Source organism: Hirundo rustica, chromosome 1 (genome assembly GCF_015227805.2).
Source record: "Hirundo rustica isolate bHirRus1 chromosome 1, bHirRus1.pri.v3, whole genome shotgun sequence".
Lineage (NCBI taxonomy): Eukaryota > Metazoa > Chordata > Aves > Passeriformes > Hirundinidae > Hirundo > Hirundo rustica.
The window spans coordinates 91,363,285-91,390,349 of NC_053450.1; the positions used below are offsets into that span (position 1 = coordinate 91,363,285).

At 38.0% G+C, this 27,065-nt stretch overlaps 1 long non-coding RNA gene across 2 annotated transcripts; it reads right to left on the minus strand.

Moving 5' to 3' along the window:
• LOC131378638 (uncharacterized) lies at positions 1 to 27,065 on the minus strand. 2 transcript variants are annotated; one of them, XR_009208289.1, is made up of 5 exons: positions 26,904 to 27,065; positions 23,253 to 23,375; positions 16,465 to 16,537; positions 15,504 to 15,567; positions 1 to 69 (listed from the first exon to the last, which is right to left on the minus strand). It is a non-coding gene; the product is annotated as an uncharacterized LOC131378638 (long non-coding RNA). The 2 variants fall into 2 exon arrangements; XR_009208288.1 differs by lacking the exon at positions 1 to 69 and adding an exon at positions 14,649 to 15,003.

The following is a 27,065-nucleotide window of genomic DNA, read 5'->3' on the forward strand; positions in this document are numbered from 1 at the left end:
CTTGTTCAACATAGTTGAGAAATTGAGCGCTTCAGGTAGCTGTCTCCTCTTCTTACCCAAAGCCTCAGACTGTTAAAAGTGTGGAAAAAAAAAAAAAAAAAAGCATCAAGGGTTATTTTTAAAATGCTTCTAAGTGGAATTTGTGCTCAGTTAATATTTAAGTACTTCCTACAATGCACATAATAAAATGGGAGCATGCTTTAGAAAGCCCTGATTGAATGTGTATGTCGGCTGGTGCTCTGCTAGCCTAATGCAATTTGATTTTGACATAATGTAATGGAGCACAGTGATGAAAAACAGCAACTCTAATAAGGCTTCTCTTTTCACAGCTTATTTATTTTTGGCCACTGAAGCAGTGTGCTTCTCTATCCCTCTCTTTCTCTCAGAGCATGTAATCTCAAAATAATTAGCTAAGATGACTTCTCTTTGTGTCTTAATTAAATGAAATCTAAGTAACAGACTATTACTTTTATATTGCAAAATCATAGGGGAATTTTTTCAACTCATATATACTGGCAGCACAGAATTCAGCTGAACAATGGGAAAATCTACAGCGGCAGCAACTTTACTGAAGGGAAAGCATTGGACCAACAGAACCTGACTGCCCTGTAGGTGCTCAGAAGAGAGCTAGCTGTGTTCATTGTTTCAGTTGCCTGCTCTTTAGCATCCAGGCAGATCAGACTGTGCTGTGACTGGTATAAGGTGAATTAATGTTCAAAAGATAATTGTATCAGGTTAACAAATTAATTTCTGCTTGCTTCTGGTTTTGAACACAGGTTTCTAGGGTGAAAGGCTAATGCATTAACTCAACACATCAAGCACATCTCATTATGCAGAAGTTAATGTTTCCTACATTTCCTACTCAATTTCCTACATTTTTAAGGATCTGATGCTTTTGGGGACTTTTTTTCTTCTCATGCTGATTGTATGATCTGCATCTTTTATATAACATGTAGTTTGTGTCAAAAAACTCCTTTCAACAAAACAACCATCAGGCACTCATGAGATTTCAGATCATCTAGGAAGCAAGGGAAGTAAGTTGTGGCAGAATAGAAGAGGATGCTATTCTCAGTCCCAGTGGGCAGCAAAGCTAAGCAAATGAGAGTTACCTGCTGAATTGTGTGCATTCACTCTTGGAAGAAAACTGCTTTTTCACTTTAGACATGGATGTAACCATCCTCTTTCTCTCCCATCCACATGCATACACACCTGGCGATAACCCTGGCCTTTACAGGATGCTTTTTATGTCACAGGGGGGAAAAAAATTAAGGAAAAAACCCTGTAAATGTCCTGAAAAAGCATTCCTGGTTTAAAAGTGTTAAGCCACCAGTATAGTGAATAGTCTGTGACACTCAAGCCTCAAAGACTTCAAAGGATGCTTCCAAGGCCATGTCTGAATTACAGTGTGCTGAACCAACTAAGATGGCTGGCAGCAATAACTTCACATCAGGTATAGAGATGTAGGATGAAGTATAGGGAACCTTGATGAAGTCTTTTGCTGACATTTAAATAAATTAATGATGTACTCTGTATACAAACAAGAAGCTGATATTTCAGCAGTGATGGGCCTGATTAGTTTTTAATTATGATGAAGCCAGCACTTTAATGGTTTGTGCTAAGCTTTTAAAACCAAATTTTCAGTAAGCCAGTTCATGTGGAAGCATAATGCTTTTATTAGCATGTTCAGCTATGTGAAGGTATGTAGAAATCGGTTAAATTTAAATTGTTTATCAAAAACATGCTCCTGGACTGTCCCACCAGCAGGCTTCATTCAGGCAGCAAATGTGACCCTTCACACCTACACACCTGCTTTCTTCACAAATAAACCACAAATATGAAGGAGGACAGGAAATGTGTATGGGTCTCTCATGGACATGTCACAAAATGTCTAGCAGCTTAATACACACAAACTGCGAACTGCCTCTGGCTCAGTTAATCTAGACACAGCCAGTGCCATTTTCCTGTCTGCTGCACTTGCAATGAAGGGTAGTTTCTGTCCTTCTGTGATGGTAGCTGTGAGGCAACTGCTATTTTATGAGAGCAATTGATGCAATGTATTAAGAGAGCAATTTTAACATGGATACATTACTGTTGCTCTTTTTTTATTTATCGCTTTTATAGATTTTGATATTGACAGTCTGAAAAAGAATGGGTATTTTTTGTGTTTAGAAAAACCCATCTATTTCCATATAGCAAAAGGAAAACAGGAATGTTAACCCTGTCTGGTAGATTCAAGAAACTCATTGAAATTTGTATTATTTTACAATGCTGTGTTGCTAGGAAAGCATCAGTCTTGACCAAGACTGCAGAGAATTGATCCCCATGTCATTTTTAAGTGACTATTAAAATGCAGATAATTTGTCTTGTTGGTGAAGTAATCTCAAAAGCTCAAATGGAATAAGTTAGGCCAAATAAGGGAACAGGTATTAAGTTGCTAAAAAGGCAACAAAATAAAATAATGTTCTTCTATTTACTTCCCTTGCCTCTCAAGTGTTGCTTTTAGCCCCTAAAAGCTGGTACAGACAGAAATAAATTAGATGGTTTGTCATTAATCAGAGAATCATGGAAGCATTGAACGGTTTGGACTGGAAGGGACACTAAAGACCATCTAGTTCCAACTGCCCTGCCATGGGCTGGGACACCTTCCCCCAGACTGGATTGCTCAGAGCCTCTTCAAGCCTGGCCTAGAACACTTCCAGGGATGGGGCATCCAGAGCTTCTTTGTGAAACCTGTTCTCACCAGAGTCTCACCACCCTCCCAGTGAAAAATTTGTTCCTGATGTCTAATCTAAATCTCTCCTCTTTTAGTTTAAAACCATTCCCCCTTGTCCTAACACTACCTGCCTGTGTAAAAAGTTAGTCTCTCTATTTTGTATAAGGCTGCCTTAAGTACTGAAAGGCTGCAGTGTTGAGAAGCTCCCCAGAGCCTCCTCTTCTCCAGGCTGAACAATCTCAGCTCTCTTAGCCTGACAGAAAATATTAATATACCATTTGTGCTTATTTGCAATAAACTGCTGTATTAAGGTGATAATGTGGAATTTTAGTGTTATATTTCTATATTACAGCAAACAAAGGTTCTGCGATAGGAAAATTGCCAATTTACCTTCCTGTCTGGAGGTTGGTCAGAAATAATTTTTCTCTCTTACTCAATAGCAAAAGTCACAAAGTTGTTCCCATACCCCAAAAAATACATCTAAAAACCTCACATTAAGACATTGTGACAGGACAGAGGCATGTTACACTGTGATCCACTTTAAATAAAAAAGGTATTTATGCTTTGAACATACAGGTTTTTGCAGCATAACATTTATAAATGCTGAGATAAGGATAAATGTCATTCTTGGAGGCCACTCCCACAGGGGATGTTGGTTAGAACCTGACACAAAACATATTTTGCATTTTGTAGGTAGTGAAATATCCCCCTAATTTAAAGGCTATATTGAAACATGCCACGTTTGGAATCAGGATCTTGAGTTTTGTCCATCTGAGAAACATAATTGTTTTTTTACAAAATTCAAAAGTGACAAGAACTATGAAACTGGACTTTATAAGGATGTCTCTTGTGACTGGATTTGCCAGCACCTCACACAGGGTCAGTTCCATCTGAAAGTCTTCCCAGCTGATGTGCTTCCAACATATAGACTGTCTCATACAGACTCCCCTGTGCCCCATAAGGGTAGAGTTCCTGTTACAGTGGGCACTCCTTTTACGAGTGCCTCTTCTCTGCCTGCTGGAAACTGTGTAGAGCATAATGCATTTGAGACAACTACCTCTTCCAAATTTTTAATCATTCAGACAACTTCTGCTAAAGTCAGTAGGCTCAGATCAGACAGACACAGAGAGGGACACTGTATAAGTCTTGTTATCTTCTGAAACTAGTTAAAAAGAAGCTGCCATGCCCCAGTAGGATTCTGACAGGACAGACTCAGTTTTGTGCTCCTCTGATCAGCTGCAGCACATATGTCACTCGTTCCTGACAGACACTACAGCAATGCCATGAGATGGTTAATTAAAGAACGTGCAAGACAAAAAACAAAAAAACCCAAACAATCAAACAAACAAAACCAAAAAACCCCAGCAAAACACAAAAAAACCCAACCAAAAAAACCAAACAAAAACCACCCTAAAACAAACAAACAAACAACCAATCCCCCCAAAAACAACAAACAAAAAACCCAAACCAACCAACCAACCAACCAACCAACCAACCAAAAAAAAAAACAAAAAAAAAAAAAAAAAACAAAAAAAAAAAAAAAGAAAAAAAAAGAAAAAAAAGAAAAAGAAAAGAAAAAAAGAAAAAAAAAGAAAAAAAAAGAAAAAAAAGAAAAAAGTATCTTTAGATCTCAATAGCACCATTCCCCTTTTCCCTGTCTCTAGCAGTAGAAGCGTACATTGCTAGCTCACACTCAGTCCCACTCTCAAACCGTACAGGACAAAACACTGGTGTTTTGAATGGTGTTATCTTCTTCTGTTCTTTCCTGGTGTACCATGTTACCTACCCAGCCAAAAGAAGGATCCCTTTACTTCCTGCTCTCAGGTACATACAAAGCATTTAAAATGTATTAATTTGCGTGGTTGCAGATTGCAGCACATTTAGTACACAAAGAGAATTGCACCTGTGTGAGTAAATCACAAATGTGGTGACAGATACTTTTTAAAAGAACCATGTAAGAGTGTGTCAAAGTATTCTTCTTTTACGGTGCATTAAAAGAAATCCTAGCCTGGAAGTGCTGAGAAAATAATTTATCCTGATTTTTTTAAAGCCTGATTCAGTCCTCTTAACATAATTTTCTGAGCTTTGAACTCATTGAGTCTTCTAATAGTGTCCTTAAATGAGAGAAGGAGGTAATTTTCTCTCTCGCTGCCTTTAGGAGATCATCAATCATGCATTACTCATAAGTGTTAGCATTGCACCATTCTGACTTTTTTTTTCTTCTAAAGAAGCCTAATCATGCATGGAGAAAGTGCTGTAGTGTAAAAGTTTGCATTTATAAATTGCACAGCCTTTGTGCAGAATTGCTGTACCTCCTACAAGGCAATTTTAGTATAAAACCTGACAATGATTCAAATCTCTAGCTATAATACATTTTTTTTATAACCTTTCCATCACCTGCTGCCACAACACATTTCTGTAACAAGCAAATTCCATGGATGTTATCATGACAGATTTGTAAATGAGTTGTGCTGTGATCGTGTCACAGAAGATGAGCTTATTAAGCCAAGGGGTGATGCAAGTATTGAGCTATTTGAAACACTACGCCACTTCTATTTAAATCCCAAGAAACAGGCTCCAAGATATTAAGAACTGGTTTGACTGAGCAGTTTTCAAATTTGTATATTCAGTAAATTTCAGTATTAAAACAATGTCTTTCCACTTGAAAAGCGGAGTACATCACATGAAATGTGATGGTCATTGTCGAAGTTCTCAACTGACTGTCCCTATATTAGAAAAATCAATATTTACTTTTCCAATAAGAATTGTAATTGACAGTAGGTGATTAGGAGAAATGAAGTCTGAATTCTAACTGTTTCCAGGGGCAGTAAATGTCCGTGAGGAAAGCATGAAATAATTTCTGAATCTCACTGTTCATTGAAAATGAAAAGCATTTCCATGTTAGACATTAGTTATTAGTTGTTTTTAGTTATTCAGGAGAATAAATCAGAGCTGGAACACAATACCCCTGGCGCGTTCCTCCTTATTTACAAAGTTCTGTTTCCTGAATACACCATTGCACAGCGAGAGACAGCATCTATTTTCGCCATTCCAAGGCCCCAGAGCACAGAGTTACTGGTTCAGGATCCTGCTCCCAAGAAATTCCCACTTTCTCCTTCCATTACTTCCACGTACCTTTCCACTCAAACAACACCCTCTGAGCTCCATTCACTCCTGTACTACCCATTTCTAAATGGCCTTAGCTGTGGGCAGTTGCATGTCTATCTTTTGCCAGGGAAGATATTACTGTTTCAAAAGATGCTTATTTGTTTCCAAATACTTGTGGAAAAGGAACACATCTTTTCCCACTGTGGTTTCATTATGCTTTAAACCACTTTCATGGGGTATATATAGCAGCAGCAGCAGGGAGCAGCCTACACTTGAGGCTAGCAGTCTCACAGAATTACTGTGCAAATACAACTTAGTGCTTTCTCCTCTTTCATCCAAGACTTGAGTAACTGGCACTGCCTCGTGCCTGTCAAAAGACTGCTCTGTAAATCCATTCTGTGCAAAAAAAGGAAAATATAAGAAAAATGCACATGTTCACCAAGTCTGTTTTTTAACCTTTTGAACTCTAGAGAAGCTTTTTAAAGCAATCAGCTCCGAGTGCAAATGATACCCTGCTGCCGTTTATCCTCCTTTCCCAAGAAACCCATTTGCAAAGTATTATTTGTTTATTTCTCTCAGGATAGAAATAAGCACTGAACATGGGAATGCTAATACACTTCATGATGGTAAACCAGGGGTTTAAATGAGCACAAAAATTTGCTGAGGCAAAGCAAATGATTTTAAAGCTCTAATAGGATTCCTTGCATGAATTTGAAACATATGGACATAAAGCACTGACCCAGGACATTGTCACTCCCTTTTCTATTATCATTATGACTTTGCAAGTTGTGTCTTATTAATGAGCATTCACTGCAGTGTTTTCTTATTGTGAGAGTTGCTGTACCTTCCACATCCCCCCTTTCTCTGAGAACTATCCCCTATTAAATATAAAACTTCTGTAAAATAAAGTAATACCACACAGAAGAGAGCAAAAGATCTGCCTATTGACAGGACAGTGCATCATAACACAGAGACACCTGTGCTGCCTGAATGATCAGTAGCAATCCAGCATGGGCCAGGTGTGGTACCTCCCTAGGCAAAGAAGCGACACTGAATTACCCCTGCCAGCATTGCATAAGAGGACTCACCTCAGGCAGCTGGAAAACAAGAGAAGTAAAGAGTCACTGTATATAAGCACGCAGGTATTTGGTGTTCTTTCCCTTTACAGCCAGCCACCCAAATATGTACATGGAGAGCACACACAAAAATCTTCCTCCTTGCAGAAGAGAATGGAGAGGATATACTGGTCACTGCACCAGGCTAATGATATGTAAGCACTCAGGCTGCCCAGGGAGGAAGGTAGAGGAGAGCGAGCAAACAAGTTTTGATTCTGTAAATAGATGCCACAAAATCTCATGTACACAGAGTACATCTCAGTTAAAGTTTAGATGACAAACATTAGATGACAAACAGCAGATAGTTCGGCTTCCTACTTAAAACTTGCAAATTCAACTTAATTCCTGGGGTCCCTGAGGACAGGACAACTTCCATGACTCTCTCTTTTCTTACTCCAGAGGCATGTATCATGCAAGGCTGTATGCATGAACAGTCCAAACTGGGCTGTGCTTTCAGCTGCACAGGTATTTTCTCTCTCCTGCAGTGCCGTCAGTCTCCCACAGGACGGCTGATGCCACCGGCACTATTAATGCAGTATCTTGCCCAAATATGTGTCACTTCTATCTGAAAGTACAAGTCAGAGAGATTTCCTGGAAATATTAGTGTATCTATGCAGAGACTCATGTGCCTGGTCCCATGGAGGGAAACAATTTACAACAGTACACAGGATCCTTATCATGAACACCTCAGATCCACAACTTTTTTTCATGGAACTTTCTCAGTTCTTCAGATCAAGAGACAGTGTAATTGACCCTGCCAGTCAGAATTCCAATATTTCAGGTTTCTTCCTTCAGCTTTTGTTTGGCTCCAAATTCATATGTCAGGCAAACAAGGATGAAAAGAAAAATAATAAGAACTGCTTAGCAGTAAATTTTATCCATTTAAACCAAATCTTCAAATAGTTATTAATATGAAAGCTTAGCTTTTCTTTCTTTCTGTGGCACAGAAGCAGCCTCAGTGAGAAAGTGATTATTGCCTACTTATAGAGCATATTTTTTCCAATTCTCATGTTAATTTGCTGTTCCAAGTGCAGCATATAATCAGTGAGCAGTTAAATTTTGTGCCTGTTATAGAACTCTTAAGTGTTAAAATCCCACAGCACATTTACTGCTAAGGAGCATACTGTTTCTAGCCTCCATCCAAACTGATAATCTTTGTTTTCCACATCCATATTCTCCATCACACATAAGACTTTGAAGTTTTCTATTTATATAAATGTTAATTGACTCTGCCTCACTCAAAACTTAACGCACAATTTCAATGCAAAGGCTTCCACTGACCACATGGATCAGAACTGTGATGTACAAAAAAGACTCGTAATGGTAGATGTACCTGAATAAAACCTCTGTTTAAGTGAAGTGAATAAGCCATCTGCCAACCAACTTTACTAAAAAACTCCAAGTGTGCAGGATGATAGCTTTATGGACCTATTCTTTAGCCACAAGGTTTCAGGCTGACAGAGGCCACAATTACTTATCTGCCAATCTCCAAAACATTTTTCCCAAGAAAATGAAATAGATAAAAAAGGCTGACTGCATACCTCACAAAGTTTTTCAGATACAGGAACCCATAAAAGCATGGATATTTATTATGGGAACCTGAACAATGAAGTGGTTTTACCATCTAGTAAGGTGGTAGTACTTGAGAGAACTCCTACTGCTCCATTTACTAGTTTATAGGCAAACAGAGACTGCTGGCTGTTGCAGGAAATGTGAAACCTATTTGATTTACAGGTTTTTTCTGTTTCTAGGAGTTGTGAGAAGTTTGCAAAATTGGAAGCTGTTTTTCTACCTCTCTTGTTGCCATGAGTCCCTAGTGTAGGGGAAACCTGCAGTTCTCAGAAAGAACAGGTGCCAATGGTACATTTTTATTCTTCTGACTTTTGCACGGCAATTTTCTTTAATTGGAATAAGCGAGAGCACCACTGAGAAATATTCTAATCAATCTGTGTTACAAGGGCCCTTCTCTTTTTTATGTGTTCGCTGAAGTTTAGGGAAAAAAATACGGAGCCATCCAGCAATATAAATGTTCTGAATTTAAAATTTAAATAATTGTTAAAAAAAAGTTGAAAGAAATGCTGTAAATGAGATCTTTAGGAGAATAAAAGCCAAATTGGGATCAGACTAGGAGTTGTGCTCATGTAGAGTCTCATCCCATTAAGAATTAAGAAGTTTTGACTTCCAGAGAGAACGTGACATAAATGACTTTTTGTTGCTAGAGGACACGAAGATAAAATGATACACACTCTCTGACTCTAAGAAGATGGCTGAAGATCAACTTTTATTATTTACAAAAACTTCGTTTATATAGGTTGTGAACAATGAGCAGGGATTAAGAACAAGGTTACCACCTCTCCATCCCACTGGCCAGACTAGAAGTCAATCAGTTGACTCTCATCAGAAAGGAATGTGGAAAACATGATGTTTACAGAGAGTGACTGTGAGAATTCAGTTACAGAGCAGTAAACATCTCACAAAAGCTCACATAATATGACAACTTCTTATGTGTCTACTTTCATTAATTTGTAATTGACTGACTGACTGGTCCTGCTTGGCCTCTCTCATTCCATCAAAATTTTTAACTACTGATTATTTGAGCTAATTTATTTGTAACCAGTTTTCTCTTTCTGAAAATGTACACAAGTAGCATACCCATACCATTTTTCAGCATTTTATTCAAAGACACAGTACTCACACCCAGAAATAACACACTTATGTGGAAATCTGTTCCAGTACATGTGGCTATGCTAGCAGGAGCTTTTGGTTTGCGTTTTTCTTTTTTTTTTTTCTTTTTTTTTTTTTTTTAAACACAGATTAAGTCATTCTTCTTGAAAAGTATCCTAACTTTCTTTGCTAAAGCTTCATAAACATAAAGACAGAATATTTTCAGACAATGTTAATTCCTTTACTGCCCTGCAGGAATCAACCTCTGCAAACATATTACCTAAAAATACAGTGTTGGATGAGAGGCTGGATATGAGTCAGCAATGTGCACTTCCAGCCCAGGAAGCAGACTGTATTCTGGGCTGCATGAAAAGCACTGTGGCCAGCAGGGTCAGGGAGGGCATTCTGCCCCTCTGCTCTGCTCTGCTCAGACCCCACCTGCAGTGCTGCACCCAGCTCTGGGGTCTCCAGCACAGGAAGGACATGGACCTGTTGAAGGGAGTCCAGAGAAGGCCACCATGTTGTTTAGAGGGGTGGAGCATCTCTCCCATGAGTAAAGACTGAGAGAATTGGGATTGTCCAGCCTGGAAAAGAGAATTGCAGCCTTCCAGTACCTGAAGGGAGTCTATGAGAAACACAGACAGAGCAACCTGATCTAGTGGGAGGTGTCCCAGCCCATAGCAGAAGGGCTGAAATTAGATGATCTCTAAAGTCTCTTCCAACTCAATCTATTCTATGATTCTGTGGTCATGGCATGACTTGGTGTGGTGTGCAACTACCCTGCTGATCTGTTGGGGAGAACTTTCACTCCCTTAGTGAAAATCCTGAATCTTGTAATCTACTACCTCCCTCTTCCAAGTATCCCAGCACTTTATCCTAGTCCTTTCTTGGGAGACAGTCTAAGAGACAGAAAAGACATCACTGCACGCATCCAGATCTTTATGTATCAGGGAAGGAGGAGTGTTCCACTGCATGCTACAAGTGCAGCATTCAGCGTGAGGAAGGAGGAGAACAATGGCAGAGCAGGGCTCTCTGCCTATTGCCTGGTTACTACTGACAGACAATTGCACCTTACATACAGTGAACAAGTTCTGTGCTGGTCAGTCTCCCCAGCCAGGATGTTACTGAGCAATAAGAAAATATTCTACTCAGTTGCCTATGTGCCTATGTTATAAAGATAGTTGAAAGCATAGACTGGGCAGCCTTTTGCTGTTGATCTGCAATAACACAACACATGACAGGATTCAATTTCCAGCACACAAACCTGCATATCATTGCCCCACAAGCACACCTTTGAATGTCATTCTTTTGCAATAGACCCTTTGCAGACTTATCTCATCTTCTATTCTTTTCAACTACTTTAATTCTTCAAGTTTGGCTCAGCTCAGCTTTCCATGCAGTACATGATCCAGACAGATGCCTTCTCTTGTTCTTATTTCCAAACCCTTGGATTTTCTCTAGTTCAACAGACTTCTTTTCCCTCTTCTCTTTCTTTTGCAGTTTAGAGCCAGGCTTCTTTCTGTTCCTTCACACTTACTGCGCTTGCTGTAAACACCTTCTCATCTGTAACCTGCCATCTGAAACAGATTGCCTCTTTCTCTCTGCTTCATCAATTCATTCTCTCTTTTCAAATCTCAATCAAAAGCATAGATTTTCTCACTATGCTGTATCTTTTAATTTTTTTTTTCATTGTGTTATCAGCTTTATGCCTGAATGCCTTAATTATCTCACTGTAGAATGCCCTAACACAAAGACTTTCTGTAATTTATAGCTCTCTGTATGTATGAGGGACATTTCAGGCTGTATTATTTATGACATTTTCTGTAAACAGAGCACAGTAGTAATCCTGTGGTCTGCCAATAAATCAGTCTTACCTATAACAAAGTTATGAGCTAAAAAGAAAGACTGCATATCACGCCTGTACAATAGAATTAATGAATCAACTGCTTGAAAGCATACCAAATTTTCTTTTGTCTTTATTCAAGTATTTGGGTCATGTGAAGGGTAGAACTCATTTCACGTAATAGCAAGATATTTTTACCAAATTAAATGAGTAAGACTTGTGAAGTTAATATAAGGGCTCTCTGCTTAATTTCATGAGCTATTGGTAAATTTACTGTAGGTGCAATTCCAATTCCTACTGAACAACCGACAGCCTCACAAGCAGTGCCTTTGCAGAGACAATCAAAGGACAAAAAGCCAATCACAATCCAAAGCTAAAGATGAAAAAGATCAGCTGTATCCCTTAGGGAGCCACTGGTACCTGCTGCACACTGACAAATTCATGGTCAATCCCAATACGTCAGTAAATTGCACAGACTATGAAAGTACCATCCCAGAAAAAGTGTAGACACTGCTTTCCCCCCCCACTCAAATTGAAATGGGAATACATTTTTACTCACTAGTTTCTGAATTAATAAATCCAATTTATTTTTTTCAGAGAAAGCTTAAGAATTACAAAAATTTTGAATAACTGCATTTATATTTTATTGAATTTAATCATGCCTGTAGCATAGTAACTGATAAACTAAGTACTACTATTCTAGGTCATATTCCCTGGCAGTAATCTTTCAGGAATACATTCTCAGAGAAGGAAGCAGGAGAGAGAAGATAAGAAAATCAAAGCAGGAAAAAAAAGAAACCAGGCCACAGCATACTTAATAGAGACAATAAGGTCAGACAGCTGAGCAAAAGACAGGGAAAAGGAAAAGCAGACATCAGTGTAAGTGCAGTGTGGAAAAATGATAGGTGAGAGAAGAAAACCTAACAGGTCCTGAAAACTACTGTAAATATTTCTCAAAACGAAGGAAAATAATCCCTACTCACCTTGTGTTAGATAAATGAGGTAGCTATGATTTAGATAATGCCCTTAGACAAGCTTTTTAGAAATGCTTTAGACAAAATAGATAAATGTATTTGCTTTCCTTCTAGTCTTAGTTTACCATATCACCCATTGCTGTGGCTGACATATGAATGATGTGTCTGTAACAGCAAATAGCTTCTCTACTAACTTTTGATCAAAAACCTGAAAATGTGAGAGGCCCTATTTTATGAACACATTCCCACACAACTCCTTTCTCTCTGTTGGATGACTATGATGTCTCTTTTATAATACAAAAAATTTAAAAGAACTTAAAAATGGTTTGCTGCCCAGTTTGGTAACAGAGTCTCAGAGTCATAAAATGATCAGGGTTGGAAGAGACTTTAGAGACCTTCTCATTCCAAGTCCATTGCTGTGGGAAGGGACAGCTTCCACTAGATAAGGTTGCTCAGCAGTAAACAGAATGTTTGAGTTTCTATCAAATATGTAACACACATTACCATCACATAAAGTTAAAATAAAGATAACTATACATTTAGCAGTGTTTCATACCACATAGCTCAAAGCACACACAGGACTGGGTACAGCAAAACCACCTGCAGCTGTTGGGGTGACAGAAAATGCCTATGGCTGTGGGAGAAATCTATTTGGCAACTGACAAAAACTTGTCTTGACCTGTTTTGCTCATTTTCTTCTAAAGACAACATTTATTGTCATAGAAACTCAGAAGAATTATGTTTCTACGATCTTTAAGCAAACAAGACTTGAGGAAGGAGGGAGAGGAGTATGGCTCCCACAGCGTGAGAAGGCAGCTCCCTGTCTTTGGGTGATAGAGGAAGGAGAGCAGGGCAAGTTTGAAGGCTCCCAAAGAACAGGAGCTGTTCCTGCCAGTGCCTTGCAAGGGAACTGTCCAGTTGAGTTAGGAATGACAGCCCTGTCCTTCTCATTAAAAAAGCCCACTTTTTTCTGCTCATTAGAAAAAAGCACAATGTACAGACATTGAGCAGTGGTAAATAAGTAAAAGTGAGGAAACTCTGTTCTGCAGAAATTGAAATCCGCTGCATCTCCGTTGCCTTCCCTATCAGTTATTCCTCAGGATCCAATTCCTCTTCTAAAAGGCCATTTCAATCATAAATTTTCTGACCTTAAATCAGGTAGCCTCCCTGACCCTGTCTCACAGTTTTCTTTCATGATGATTCTTGGCCATGTAAAATACAGACTTCAAAAACTGTTTTCCCTGTAGCAATAGCCCATATTTTGTCTTCCGTCATTTGAATTAATCTTTAAGGCCTAACAAACTCAGTGATGGCATTCTGCAGAGCATATAAATTTATCCTGGCATTCCCAGCTGACATCTGTAAAGGTAAAGCTGTAATATGTGCATTTAATGCTTAGTATACAAAATGGAGTCTGTAATTTAATACAGATTTTAATAGCAAAGAGAATTCATGGTTTTAGATCAGGGTTTTCTGAGATGCCACAGAAACTTTGAGGCAAAGTTATGCAGTTTTGCCACAGAATCCATATGAGAAATGTACACAGAACTTAAACCATGTGATTTCACTTTCATTTTTTATTTTTATAGGAACTACGTGTATTCACTGGGAGTAGCTTTACCCTGAAGTCCTGTCTTTTATAGAAGAAAGACTGAGGCTGATTTAACAAGGTTTATTAACAAGGATCTGTGCATGTTTGCACATAATTAAGTTCAGAACAAGTCTTCTAGATGAGGACTCTCTGTTAGCACTTGCAAAATGCCCACACCATGTTTGTAGTGCTTGTGTTTGGTTTTAGTTTACAGTTTTCTTAATTCACTGGCATCAATTACTATTTCCAGGGACACAATTTTTAATAGATGAGCTCAAAATAATAATTTTTGCTTGCCTTTTCAGTTCTATTCTCCCATCTACTCCCACCCTCACTCCCAGAGATGCATGATTCCACATCCCTGGTGGGAGAGCTGTGGCTCACAGAGAATGTTAACCAACATGGCACGATGGACACTGACAAATATGGACTGTTTGGTGTCTGGAAGAGCTCAACAGAGAGACAGCCATTTCACTTCATGAATTATCTCTTCTGAAGACATAGCAGACTCACTTTTTATCATTCACACCATCATGTGTTTTTCTTCTGCTTGCAAATCTATCATATTATAACACAATACATCATATGCCAGAAGACATTTCAGGGTAGTTTGATTTATTTGGATGAAATACATGTTCATGAAGAGAGCTGGAACTCTTTAGAAAGGCACTTTTTTTTCATGGTTTTGTTTTCAGAAGACAAAACAATTAAGTGATTGTTGAATTTCCTGCAGGCAGACAGCTATATATTTTAGACTTTCCCAGCTTTTGGAACTTAATAAAAATTCAATGGCCAGAGAGGCTGGAAAATGGTGAGACATTTTTCTTTCACATTTCTTCCAGCCTTCAGAATGGTTCAAAATATATTTTGAATATATAGCTTAGGGAAAGCTGTTGGCTATGGACTAATTTCTGCAAGTACACTCTTCGTCTGGTTTCCATGTTGTGAACGGCAAGTGAAATGCAAGCTTTCTCTCTGCCTCCTTATGGCAGGTACTAAAACAGGAGAGAAGAATAGGAAAGCAAGCATATGAACAAAGATGGTCGGGTTTTTCCACACAGAAATACAAAACATGCTAGAGGACATCCGCCCTTGGTCCTCCAAATAAACACCCATCAACACAATCAGGAAGTCAAAAATAAAGCATGCAAACAATCTCATAATATTTAGACCAGAAGGTACTTTTGAAAAGTCGTTGCACTTCCTCAGATTTTTAATTGGCTGAGAATTTTCTACTTCACTATTTCTAAGTATTTGCACCTGGGGGATGGGAATAGGTGAATGCAGAACCACACTCCTAATGCAATGGGGGAAGAAAGTGGTGAAACAAGAGTAAGGAGAAAGGAATACCACGACCCTATTCCTGTAGCAGTGGGTTATACCAAGTGCATGTATCTATGTATGTTATCCCAAATTACTAGACAGTGGAGAACATCCTGAAGTTTCTTTAATATTCTTCCAAAATTGTACATTATCCCATCTTTTTAGCACATACCTGCAGACTACTCATCTCAGCCTAACAGTTTCTCAGAAACAGAGAGAGGAGGGGTGGAAACAGTCTGCAGCAAAAAAAGAAATTCTGGAGTTACTACTATTACTGAGATAAAGGGATGGAAACATAATGTAAACAAATTGTAAGAGTTTTGAAAGCAAGCTCCCATCTGTTCTAGGCACACAAAAATACTACAGAAGGGACTATAATTTATAGCATAAATGTCAGTATTGTTAACCTCAATTTAACAGGAGAAGGAAAACTGCTATTCATGTCAAACACCATAGCATTATATAAATGATCCACACAGAGCTGGAAGTTTGAGACACAGAAAGAAGACAGTATGATCTATTTTACAAGGAAACCAGGGGCAGAAGCTCACATATACAGGTATGCCTGATACACTTTGTCAAACCAGTGCTGAAACATACACTGTGGTAAATAAATAATAAAAATTCCCCAAGTTCTTCACATCTTCTAAAAAAAAACCAACAAAACCAAACAAAAAACAACCAACCAACCAACTAACCAAAAAACCCAAGAAAACAAACACAACCCAAAAAACCCCCTTTCAAGTATCTAGTAATTATTTTGTCAATAACCCATATTCACTCTATAGAAGCTGCTGTGATTTACTGTGTTTCGCTCCAAAACCAAAATGGCAAATAAGGCTGTTTGGGAACAGAGGTCCCTTCCAGCAGAGTTGTGAGTGGTGTGGCATTTGTAACGGCACTTTAGATGATTTGGGAGCACAAGCCCTCCTCAAAGTCATGGCACAGACAAATGAATTTAATCCACCATCACAGATGCAGGATTCCTTTTCTAAGTGGATTGGTGAGGAGAGCAGCTGGAATTATAGGCATCAGAAAAAGTCATTCTGTTCTGCTAGTTGAGAGGAAAGAACATTTTCCAGTTCTTTAGCAGAAATCATTTGCTGAAGTCATTAGGATGAAATCGGTCTTACCCTTAGGAAACTGCACCAACTACAGGGATGTTCATTTGGCCTGTTTCACAGAGGTGTCTTTTCCTGCAGTTACCTAGGAAGAGGAAAGAAAGGGAGGCTTTGATGTACTGGGAAGAACCACGAATATTATTGACTGATTTGCTGAATAAAGTTTGATATTATACCTAAAAAATATTAATTTTCCTTCTTTATAAAACAATTATTTTTGTTCCAGTGCAGTTGATGCAGTTTTCCTATTGATTGGATTACTGTTAAGTTTAACAGGTTTGCCCAAAGAATATTCCCTGTGAGGTTATACAAAAATCTTCAAAAGGTACAAAGGCATTTACACAGGTAGAAAAGTTGGAAACACATTGCAGCTAGAATAAAATACCTCCCCATCAATGACAAGCAATGGTTTTGCAGCAATAGGGCTCATTTGCAAGGACTGAGGTTGAATTTGGTACTATCTCCACACTGCCAAAAGTTACAAGTCAAAGTTACAAAACCCATTACTTTAAAAAGAGACATTTTCTCCTGTGTTTAAAGCAAGAAATTGGAACTGAGGAACTTCCACAGAGTTGAGGGGGGTTTTGTAAGTATTTTAAAGACTTTTTTTCTTGCATGATACCCCTGTTATATCATACCTGTTATGATATTCTCCACCATGTGCTAGAAACTGGCACAGGCTGCCAGGGAAGTTGTGAGCTCTCCCTCCTTGGAGATATTCAAAAGTCACTAGGATAAGGTTCTGTGCAAGTGGCTCTATGCAGTCCTGCTTGAGTGGGGATGCTGGACCAGATTTCCCTGATCTTAACAATCAGTGATTCTATATTTATCTCTCACCAGGAAAGGCTGGTACTAGCTTTCTTCCCACAGGTGATGTTCACTCACACCAGAAGACTCTTTATCATGACAGTACCATATACAAGACTTCCAACTTCTAAATTATTTCAATTTCCATGTGTACTGCCATTTCAGCAGAGCAGATTTGTGTTTTCAGAACCTTACATATTTTGACACATGTTGCTTCTAATCCCAATGTGCAAAAATTTGTTGAAAAACAAATACTGCTGGAGTTTCCTTAGGTTACTACATTTAATCTTAAATTATGTTGCTTTACAGAGACATCTAGCATTGCAATGAGCAATAATAGATGTGACTGGTTTGGCTAAGTACCAGTCATCAGACAAATACAAATTCCCAGAGGATGCTTTCACCATAACAAACTTCTTGTTGTTTAACAGAAGATAGTCAGTGACAGTAACAGGCTGCTGATAACTGCCCATTAAATCTTTTGACGTACAGGATGCAGACACAGCTGCTGAGTGCTGGACAACTTCATGCGTGACAACTAACTCCTGGAAGTCACTGCAGGACCATGTTTCTGCCACAACATAGATACACACGCACATACTGTGTGTAGGATAGGAGGATGCCTGAGATAACTTATTATATGAGACCAAACTTCAAGTCAGACTTAAAAAGTTCCTTCAAAAGCATTTTCAAATATACTTGCTGAAATCATTAGGATGAAATAGGTCCCACCCTTAGGAAACCACACTTGACTGCAGGGATGTGCATGTGGTTTGTTTCATAGTTTAGAAGCGTCAACGAAAACAGAGAAGGAAACTGGCTTATAAAGGGTGATGCATAAGGGAAAATACTGGGAATGACCAAGGGATAGTAGTACCAGAGAAGCCAGGTGATCCCTGTTCCAAGCAGGGAGGATGGGGAAGGTGCCTGGGGTAGCCTCCACTCACAAGACAGACACAGGGCACTGCAAAGAGGAGCTATGAGAGGATATAGCTCAAACTCTGAAAGATGTCAGCCAAAATCTGCCATGAGTAACTGCTGGCAACCTTACCAGTGGAAACTGGTACACTCACAACATGCACATGACACTAGAAGACCATCTCATATTACTGAGAAATGTAAGAATTTCTGAAAGTCATTCCTGTATATCAACTAACGGAGACTGGATACTCCTTTCTATATGAGATGCCATTTCTCCCAGATTTCTTGACAGTGATAAATAATCACCTGACAGTGAAATCACCAGAGCAGTCCCAATGCTTTCTTATCAGCAGCAGAAAGTTTGTGTGCTAGATTATGAAAAACCTGATTTAGAGAAACAGTGATATCAAGGAATCAAAACAGCAGCTAGAGAATAGACCAGGGAAAATTAGGTGCAGGTATTTCTCCATTGTTCCTTTCTTTTAAGAACAAAGCAAGTTCTTTATCAGAAGACATGTAAGGCCTTATTTAAGAGGCCATGGTGATGGCATCAACAAAGTGCATTACTACAGCTAATTTATATGCATAAGAATTACTATACCTGCACAGACCAGAATTTGAATATTCAAATATTTATATATCTGTTTAAACTATCTTAGACCTCTAACACTGTCAGAATGGAATAAGTTGACATAAATAAAAGATAACCCACTACTGTGCAATTTGCTTAGGCAAGAGAGATGGGCCACAGATACTATCTATGCAATTAAGAAGAACTGTACACATTTTTGTCAAGAAATGCAACAACTCTTCTATCAGAAACAAAAAGTAGAAGTAAAGTAAAAACCACATAGAAAGAATTGTTCTGCATTGCAGCTCGATCCTAAAACTTCAGCACTTTGGTGCAGTATTTACTATATATCTTTTATGGTTTCTACAATATAAAGCAGTCATATTTGGAGGCAGTCCCTAGCTTTCGAGGCCTGATTCTCTGCTCTGTGAAATTAGAAGTACCTCAGTTGAAAGAAAAATCAGTCACATAAAACCTGAATCTAAATTATATTGAAACCTTGGAGCTATGCTCTTGGCTCCCCTAAAATAAACATAGAAATGCATGCTCAGATTCCTGCAAGCATATCAGGAACATTATTTAGGTTACATGGCAAACAAAGTACACTGAAGATAAGACCCACAAGATCCCAGAAATTTTATTGCTGCAGACCTTATTCTCTGGGGAAAAAACCCAGAGAATTCTACTGACACACACTTAAAAAAAGTAAACACAGTATTTTATGCTGGGTATGTGGAAAAGGGAGTAAAGTTGATGGTGTGAAAAAAACAAGTGCAATATCTCATAACAAGCGAGTTTCTTATTATCACAGCCAGCAAGAAAAGGCTATTATGTGTGGGCATTTAGGATACAAGCAAGCACAGCATCAGAGGGAGATCATACGAGGGCAAGATGATTGTGATATTACCCTAAAAGAACTTCACAACGCAATCTCTCGCCATGACAAAAGAGTTCAATGAACCGCTTGATCACAGAAAATAATAGAAGAATGTGCATCTGGACAGAACAATCTATGTCATAATTCACAAAGAACAGCATCTAGGAACAAATGGAGCAAACCGGAAAAAAAAATGCAGTTCCCGCTTTGCATTCCCTTCAGCCAGATGATGTTTTCTTGTTACAGTTCCACTGGCAAGGTAATACTGGGAAGCTGTTATTACACTGCCCACCTTACAACACATGGCTGCAGTTTTACCACCACACTGCTGCTCATAAGCTCTTTTCTTCACAAATCTGGTATGAGGAGGCTAAAACATGACACATTAGCAAACAGTGAGGTGCAGCCGGGGCAGATCTAAACAGCCAAGTAGTGAGACTGACACCCTGCAGTATGTGCATCTGGTTTATCTGTGACGTGATTCCAAGGGCCAATGCTCACTGGTGCCTGGAATAATTTGAAATCTTTATGTACAATCTCAAATTTGACCCAGAAAGCACAGACAGGATTTGGGGTTTGTCTCCATTAATCCCATCCAATTTGGGAAAGTTTTGTAGTTTTGCTCCTTTGTTGGTAAGGCCAGAAAATGATCCAACCAAATGGATCACTCAAACCAGAACAAGAAACAAACATAAACAACTACTGAGTAATAACCTCTCAATAAAGCAGTCCATTAATGCCAGTTTTCTCTCTGGGAGGAGGCGTGATATTATATTGTGCCACTTTGATAAAAAAAAAAATATAGCTAATATCCTTCAGGAATACATTCAAACGTGTGATGTTTGATCACAGTAACATGGTGATCCTTCGTGATGCTAGGGAAATAATCACATATGCATTTATAAGATCTCTCCATTCCTGCCAGCAAGCAGATACCCAATGCCTGACTAAAAAGTTCGTTTTCTAATTAGTGAACATGTGTTTTTACTATGCCTTGAGTCGGCCTAATTATTCTTAATTAATTCTTGCCTTGATCCTGTTGTTAAACAGAGTAGGTATTTGCAGAAACTTTTTGTGCTGATTTTAAGGAAAGAGAGCAAAAAATATTAAAAAAACCTTTAAAATTGGTTTTCTGGCATAGATACATAATTTCTGGTTATTATGGCAGCTGCATTTTAACATCTAACTTTTGATACTTGAAAAAGTAAGGAAGATCTTGTTTAATTTTAGGACGGAATTTTTCTCTCATCATTGACACCTAAAGAGAACTTCAGAACCGTGTCATTAATACAATTCCATGGTTGTGGGGAAAACACATTTAGATCTTCCCCTGCAGCACAAAGCCAAGCTTGGAAAAAGCTGCCCCAGCAGGCACTTCAGTAAAGGCTTGTACGTTGACAGTTGGCTTTTCCTTCTTTTTTTTGAGACTCAGACTGTCTGAGACACTCAGACAGACAAACATACAGTGTCTGAAGATGACTGTACACTGGGTGGGAAGCATTTTCTAGAAACCAAAGCCAAAGCCAGGTTATCAATTTAAAACTATAACAGTTAGATTACTGAGATTTGTTTGTGTTTTCTAATTATGATGGGCAGAATAAAAAGTAATTCTATCTATAAAATATTAACCACATTTAATTCCTTCAGGCAAGAACACAGTAATAATTGGCATTTCTTTTTTGTAGATTGTTGTAATACTATTGCCTTCCAGTTATTTCACTCTATGTTGAGACCATCCCCCTGTTATTAAATCACAGCCAGCATTCAAATTACCATTTGCATAAACTTTGCCTGCCTCTGGCAAGAAGATAGGAGAAATGCCTTTTATGAAATTATCAAACAAGTACTTTTCCAAAAATAAATTGAAGATTGTAGCCATTTTTTAGTTTCTGAAATAAATGCAGCTTTCAGCCAATGTATCAAACTATTATAAGTAGGGAAAACTTCAAGGAGAGCAAACTGCATTATAAATACAGTACTTTTTAAAGTGTTGTTAAAGGGCATTTGAATTGGCACGTTAAACTGAATTAAAATGCAACAACATCCGGACATAGGACTAATTCTTGTAAAGGTGTTCTCTAAGGACTGATGTAGGAAGTCAGCCAACAAAATTGCTGATCTCGATACTGCATTTTATTCTATCTCCATTTTTTGCTTCATGTTAACTATTCATTATTGCCAGACAGAGCTCATTCTTAAAATTATGAGCTGCAATGAGGGAAAAGTAGAATTACAGTAAAACTGCTTCAGTGTATACACCTTGATAAAAGAACTTTGAAAAATAAATATATAGCTGTGTTTTGCCCCATACCTTCATCCCCATTCTACTCCTATATAATATTTTGTACAGTATTTTACATGTCTCAAAAGCCAATGACATTTTTCTCCATTTCTCTTCATGTTTGCCTGTTACCATTTAACAAGAGGTATCTTTCATATAATAATAATAACAGTAAAAGCTCTTACTTGTTCTGGACTGAAATAAAATGTTAAAGCGTTTCTAGATTATGGAACATTTTCACAGGCAAATGTCTAAACTGAAAAAAAATACATTTCTCTGGATTTACACTGATATAATTGAGATGGGAAGCAGATGCTGTTCTGTAACCAAAAGCCCAATTATGTCAATCAAATGTATCTTCAGGAAGTTATAAAACTACATAAAACTTGAATCTTCCTGCTAATATATGATTAGTTAATAAGCCCCTACAGAGGGGAAGTAATTTAAAAAATTGTTGTGCTCACTGTATTGCATTTTAAAGACTAATGTCACTCGTGAAAAGGTACACAACTGTTTTTTCAATTTACATTTCACTACCACTTTATTTTGTAGCCAGCTTAGTAATTCATTTAGAGCTCTAAAAAGATGAGTTCAGCGAAAGAAATCACAAGTCCATTATATATATTAAGTAATTTGTCATCATGGATATTTTATGAGAATTTTGTGAAGCTGTAACAGATGGTGAAACTTTTACTTGGGCTAGAAATAATTTTTAAAAGTAGCTCTATTTGATTTCATCAGATATATTTTACACACATGAAGAGATTACAAAACATCTTTAGTCTCTTGACTTTCTGAAGCTCTTGGACATGTAATATTTTGTCAGAAAATTTTGACACAGAGTGAAAGCCAGCTGAGTAGAATCAGCTTATGCAGAAAATGATGCATGGAATCTTAAGCTATAAGAAACTCTGGACAATGTTGTAGAGGGTAATAAAATAAAAGATAGAATAAACCCATGGAAATCAGGATTTGTATCTAATTACAAAAGAAATGCATTTCTCTTGTAAAAGGGAGAATAATCAGTTCTCAGTGAACACTTTTAGGCTTTGGATGTAGTACTCTATCTCTAGTAACATGGATATTAACATAACATGATTTAGTCAATCAGTGGATCTGCTATTCTTTAAAGATCACTGTGTGCATTCACGAGCTTCCACCAACAGAAGTTTTTTGTCTAAAGAATTCTTTTAGGAGACTTGAAACATTTTTTCCAGTGATGCTGTGTTTGTTTCAATAACTTTGCTCATACTTTCCCCAACTCTAACAGCTGATAGACTGACTGGTGAAGAAGACGTGAAATGGGAGACTTAGAAGTACCAAAACTGTTCAACATCACTTACCAGACTGACTCTACCATGGGCTTACTTTTTTATATTTACTCTTCTTTAAAAGATGTGCTTCCTCCTTTCATATCAAACACCTTGAATTTTGAAGACACAGAGAAAGAAACCTTTCCAATTGTCCTGTGAAGACACATAGAATTGAAGTCTTTAACATCTTTGGTGTTAAAGGCTTCAACATCGGATTTGACAACTGCTTTTAGTGACAAAACCTGGATAAATGAATGCACCCTCTAGAAAGAAATTAATTAAAACCATGACACAATAAGGGAAAAAAAAAAAACAAACCCAAAACTGGAGGACTGAGGTAGGGAACAGGTAGATAAAATAAAATAAAGGAATCCCTAATACACTGTCAATAGCAATAACATCTTCTCCAAAGCAGCTATACTACTGCTTTGTGTCACAAATAGTCCACTGATGTGAAGCCACCCAAAAGTAGTTTCTTTGGTGCATGAATCACAGGAAAGCAGAAACCTGACCTAGCTCAAAATACTGTTAAATACATAAAGCAACCCTGAAACTTCTGAACTTTGCAAAGAGGAGAATAACTTTGTAACTATTAAATCCTAGAAACTTCTAGAAATAGCATGTGTGTTTTTAGTAGAATGAGAAAAAGATATTTTTTTCCCTAGAACATGCCTTTGTCCACACTATTTTAGCTTCATCCAATGCAGCTTAGCAATTAAATCAAAACACAAACTTTGATTTGGCAAACACTTGAAGTAAAATCAATTTGATTGCACATGTTCCTTCTACTTCTCCCAATAGAGATTACAGTGTAGAAAAACTGCTTTCCTTAGGACTTGTGTGCACACAATGTGATGTTATGGCATAGAGAGAGAATCACCTTAGAGGTGAAAGTAACCACATTAGAGTCTTTTGAATGCCCAGCACCACTCAGGCCAAGGCACTCCAGGAATATTCCTGGGCTGCTGTTCTCTGCTATACTCTGAGAGAACACAGCAGCTGCTCAGAGCCAGGTCAGGCACTTCAGCCTCATGCTGTGCGGTACAGGAAAGGTAGGCGTTTCACTATTTTAGCCTTTTGTTTAAAGCTCTTCCTGATTGAATTCTCTTGCAAAGAGACTGTCACAGTCTCTTTGCAAGAGGATTCAGCAAGACATTATACTTCTAATCTCTTTGTCAAAGCGTTCAGCAGGTTGTAATATTTCTAGTCCTTCTGTTTTGCAAGTCTAAAAGATCCAAGGAATTATTTTCAGTTCAGCTCAGTTGTCTCATTGCCATGTAAACCTATACAGTTTGGAATTTTGCATCGCAGTTCACATATCCAGTGAGACACCACAAACACTCAAGTATCTCCATAAACTTGTCTCCTGGTCCTTTTTCAAAAGAAATCTCTACGGACAGTGAAATCTTGCAAGAGAAAGAGAGCTAATTCCCACACAGGCTAGAATATATCCAGCTGTCCTTTTAAAACTGCTAAAATCACAGTCATTTCAGATGTTTTAAATTTTTGTTGCTTTATTCTATTGCTATTAAATGATAGTGTTGAATTTACAATAGGCTTGTAAAACTATTTTGCTTTACAATTGCTCTAGGGTAGAGAAAAACATTATTAGTCTAGATTAAACAAGTGGATGGAATCCATGTCTCCACAGAAACTTGAAAAAACATTATTAATTATTGTGAGCCAGGAAAATTGACCTAAAAGATGAGATAGAATAAAATCCATATTAAAGGGCTAATCATTGCCTTCCTTATTCATATAAAGATAGATCCTTCGAACTTTCTAAAAACAATCATGTGGGTAAAATTGAAAGTAAAAGTGCGCAGTTTCTAGGACACTTAATTTTATGAAATTTGGAGTGCTATTTTCTATTTACCCTTGGTAGTTGCTCTCTCTGTGTAACTCCAACAATGCAAGGAGAAAAAAATACTTGATATGGGATGCAGGAGTCTAAAGAGTACTGTTTACAATGACATGTGAAGAAAAGTGAACCAGCCAAACCTTCACATGTTCTTGCACTGCCTAAATTTCACGTTGGCAAACTGTCTATGAAGGTTACTCTCTCAATACAACGGCCACGATTTTGAAACACTGCTCCACCTGCTTTAGATCATGCTTATTAATGAGATCAGAAAGGATGTATCACATAAAGAAAAAATCAACATTTATTTAGATGCTCTTCCAATCCCCATATGAAGTTCCTTTTCAGATCTTCTCCTATTTTAACAGTGTTTATTTTGTCTGGGTCTATTATTTACTCTCTGTTTGTAGATTTTCAAGTTTGTCATCTGGGAGCTGGACTTCGATGATCCTTGTGAGTCTCTCCCAATCAGAATACTGTAGGATTCTATGACTTTATAATTCTGTGTTTCTAGTCAGAGATGCAAGCCTTTGTTTCTGCATGGGACTAACAGAAAACCACTATAAAAACCTTGTGAACTCTTTATCTCTGTGTTAATCTTATCTGAAACAGAAAGTATGTTTTATATTATTTTCCTTCTTATTCCTCTAATTGTTTATGGGACTGAAACATTTCTTTTGTTCTGTTTTATGAAGGCATTAATACCTGGATTATGATCATGTTCTCTTTTCTGATCCTATCGTCTCTCACACTGTACAAGTTCCTCCTCAGATGGAAATAGGAAACGCCCTCAGGAGATTTTGTGGTAGGCATATTCCTGTATACTGCCGGATGGTTTGAAGAAGATCCTTTCTTTGTAATATCCTTAATTCACACATTTTATATTTTTCCTCCACCTCCTAATCCCGTTCTTGCTCTTCACTCTCATCTTCATTTTTACAATCCTCCTAGGATAACCTAACCTGGATGTTTAATAGAAAAATTCTCTTTGCATTGTAAAACTGCCACGTCATCTGCAGCCACACCTTGGCTTGTCGTAAATGTACTAATTCCTTCTCATCCTTTCTTTTTGTTTTGTGTTTCTAGTGTGAGATCATCAGCTAAAAAGTCTACTGTGTCACCTTTGCACAATGTCTGACAGTGTGGCCCTGCTTTGAACTGTCCACACTAATTGATCTTTCGGTATCTACCTGCTAAGTCCACAAGAATCAACAGACATACTGATAACATACTTGGGAGAGGAAAGCACTTTACCCTGTGCCTTTAGAATGGAGAGAGGCAATGTCCCAGATATTCTCTTTCCTTTTGCAGCAGTTCCTGAGTTTGCTTGCTTTGAGGCTGCTTTCCTGAAGCTACCTGAGCAGTCTTAACTTTAGCAGGTGGTGATAGATAAAACATGGAAATACATTATATTTCTGATTTCTTTGACCTGCTGCCCTGAGACACCACCTTACCCTATGAGGTCTGATGTCATTAACCTCTCCCCAACCTAGGTCTGACAAATTCTTTGCAAATTCTGCTTACTGAGAAGTCCACTGATCGTGGAGTTTTTACATGCTGCATACTTGGCATCTTCCACTACCATCTGTTTTAGTTTGTCATCATACCAGTCAGCCCTTCAAAACTTCATGGACAACTTTTTTTAACATTAAAATGCAAAGACCTCCATGCAGCAATAAGGAGGAAGGGAGAATAAATTAGGCAGTGCTTAGAATAGGAAAGACAGCAACCCTTAGATAAGCTATAGATACATTCTCATTTGAATGTTAGCATGTTGCTAAGGAGATGGGCAAGGAAGAGAATTTGCAAGGGGTATCTACCTTAAGGAGCAGGGTGAGAGAAGTAAGTTGCCAGCTTGCCATCAGCTAGACGTCAGTTCAGAGCTGAGAACAACATCCACTGTACAAGATATTGCTCTTTATCCCAATCTTCAGCTCAAAGCACCTGGGATACATTCTGGGAATCCTAAGCGAAAGAGACTG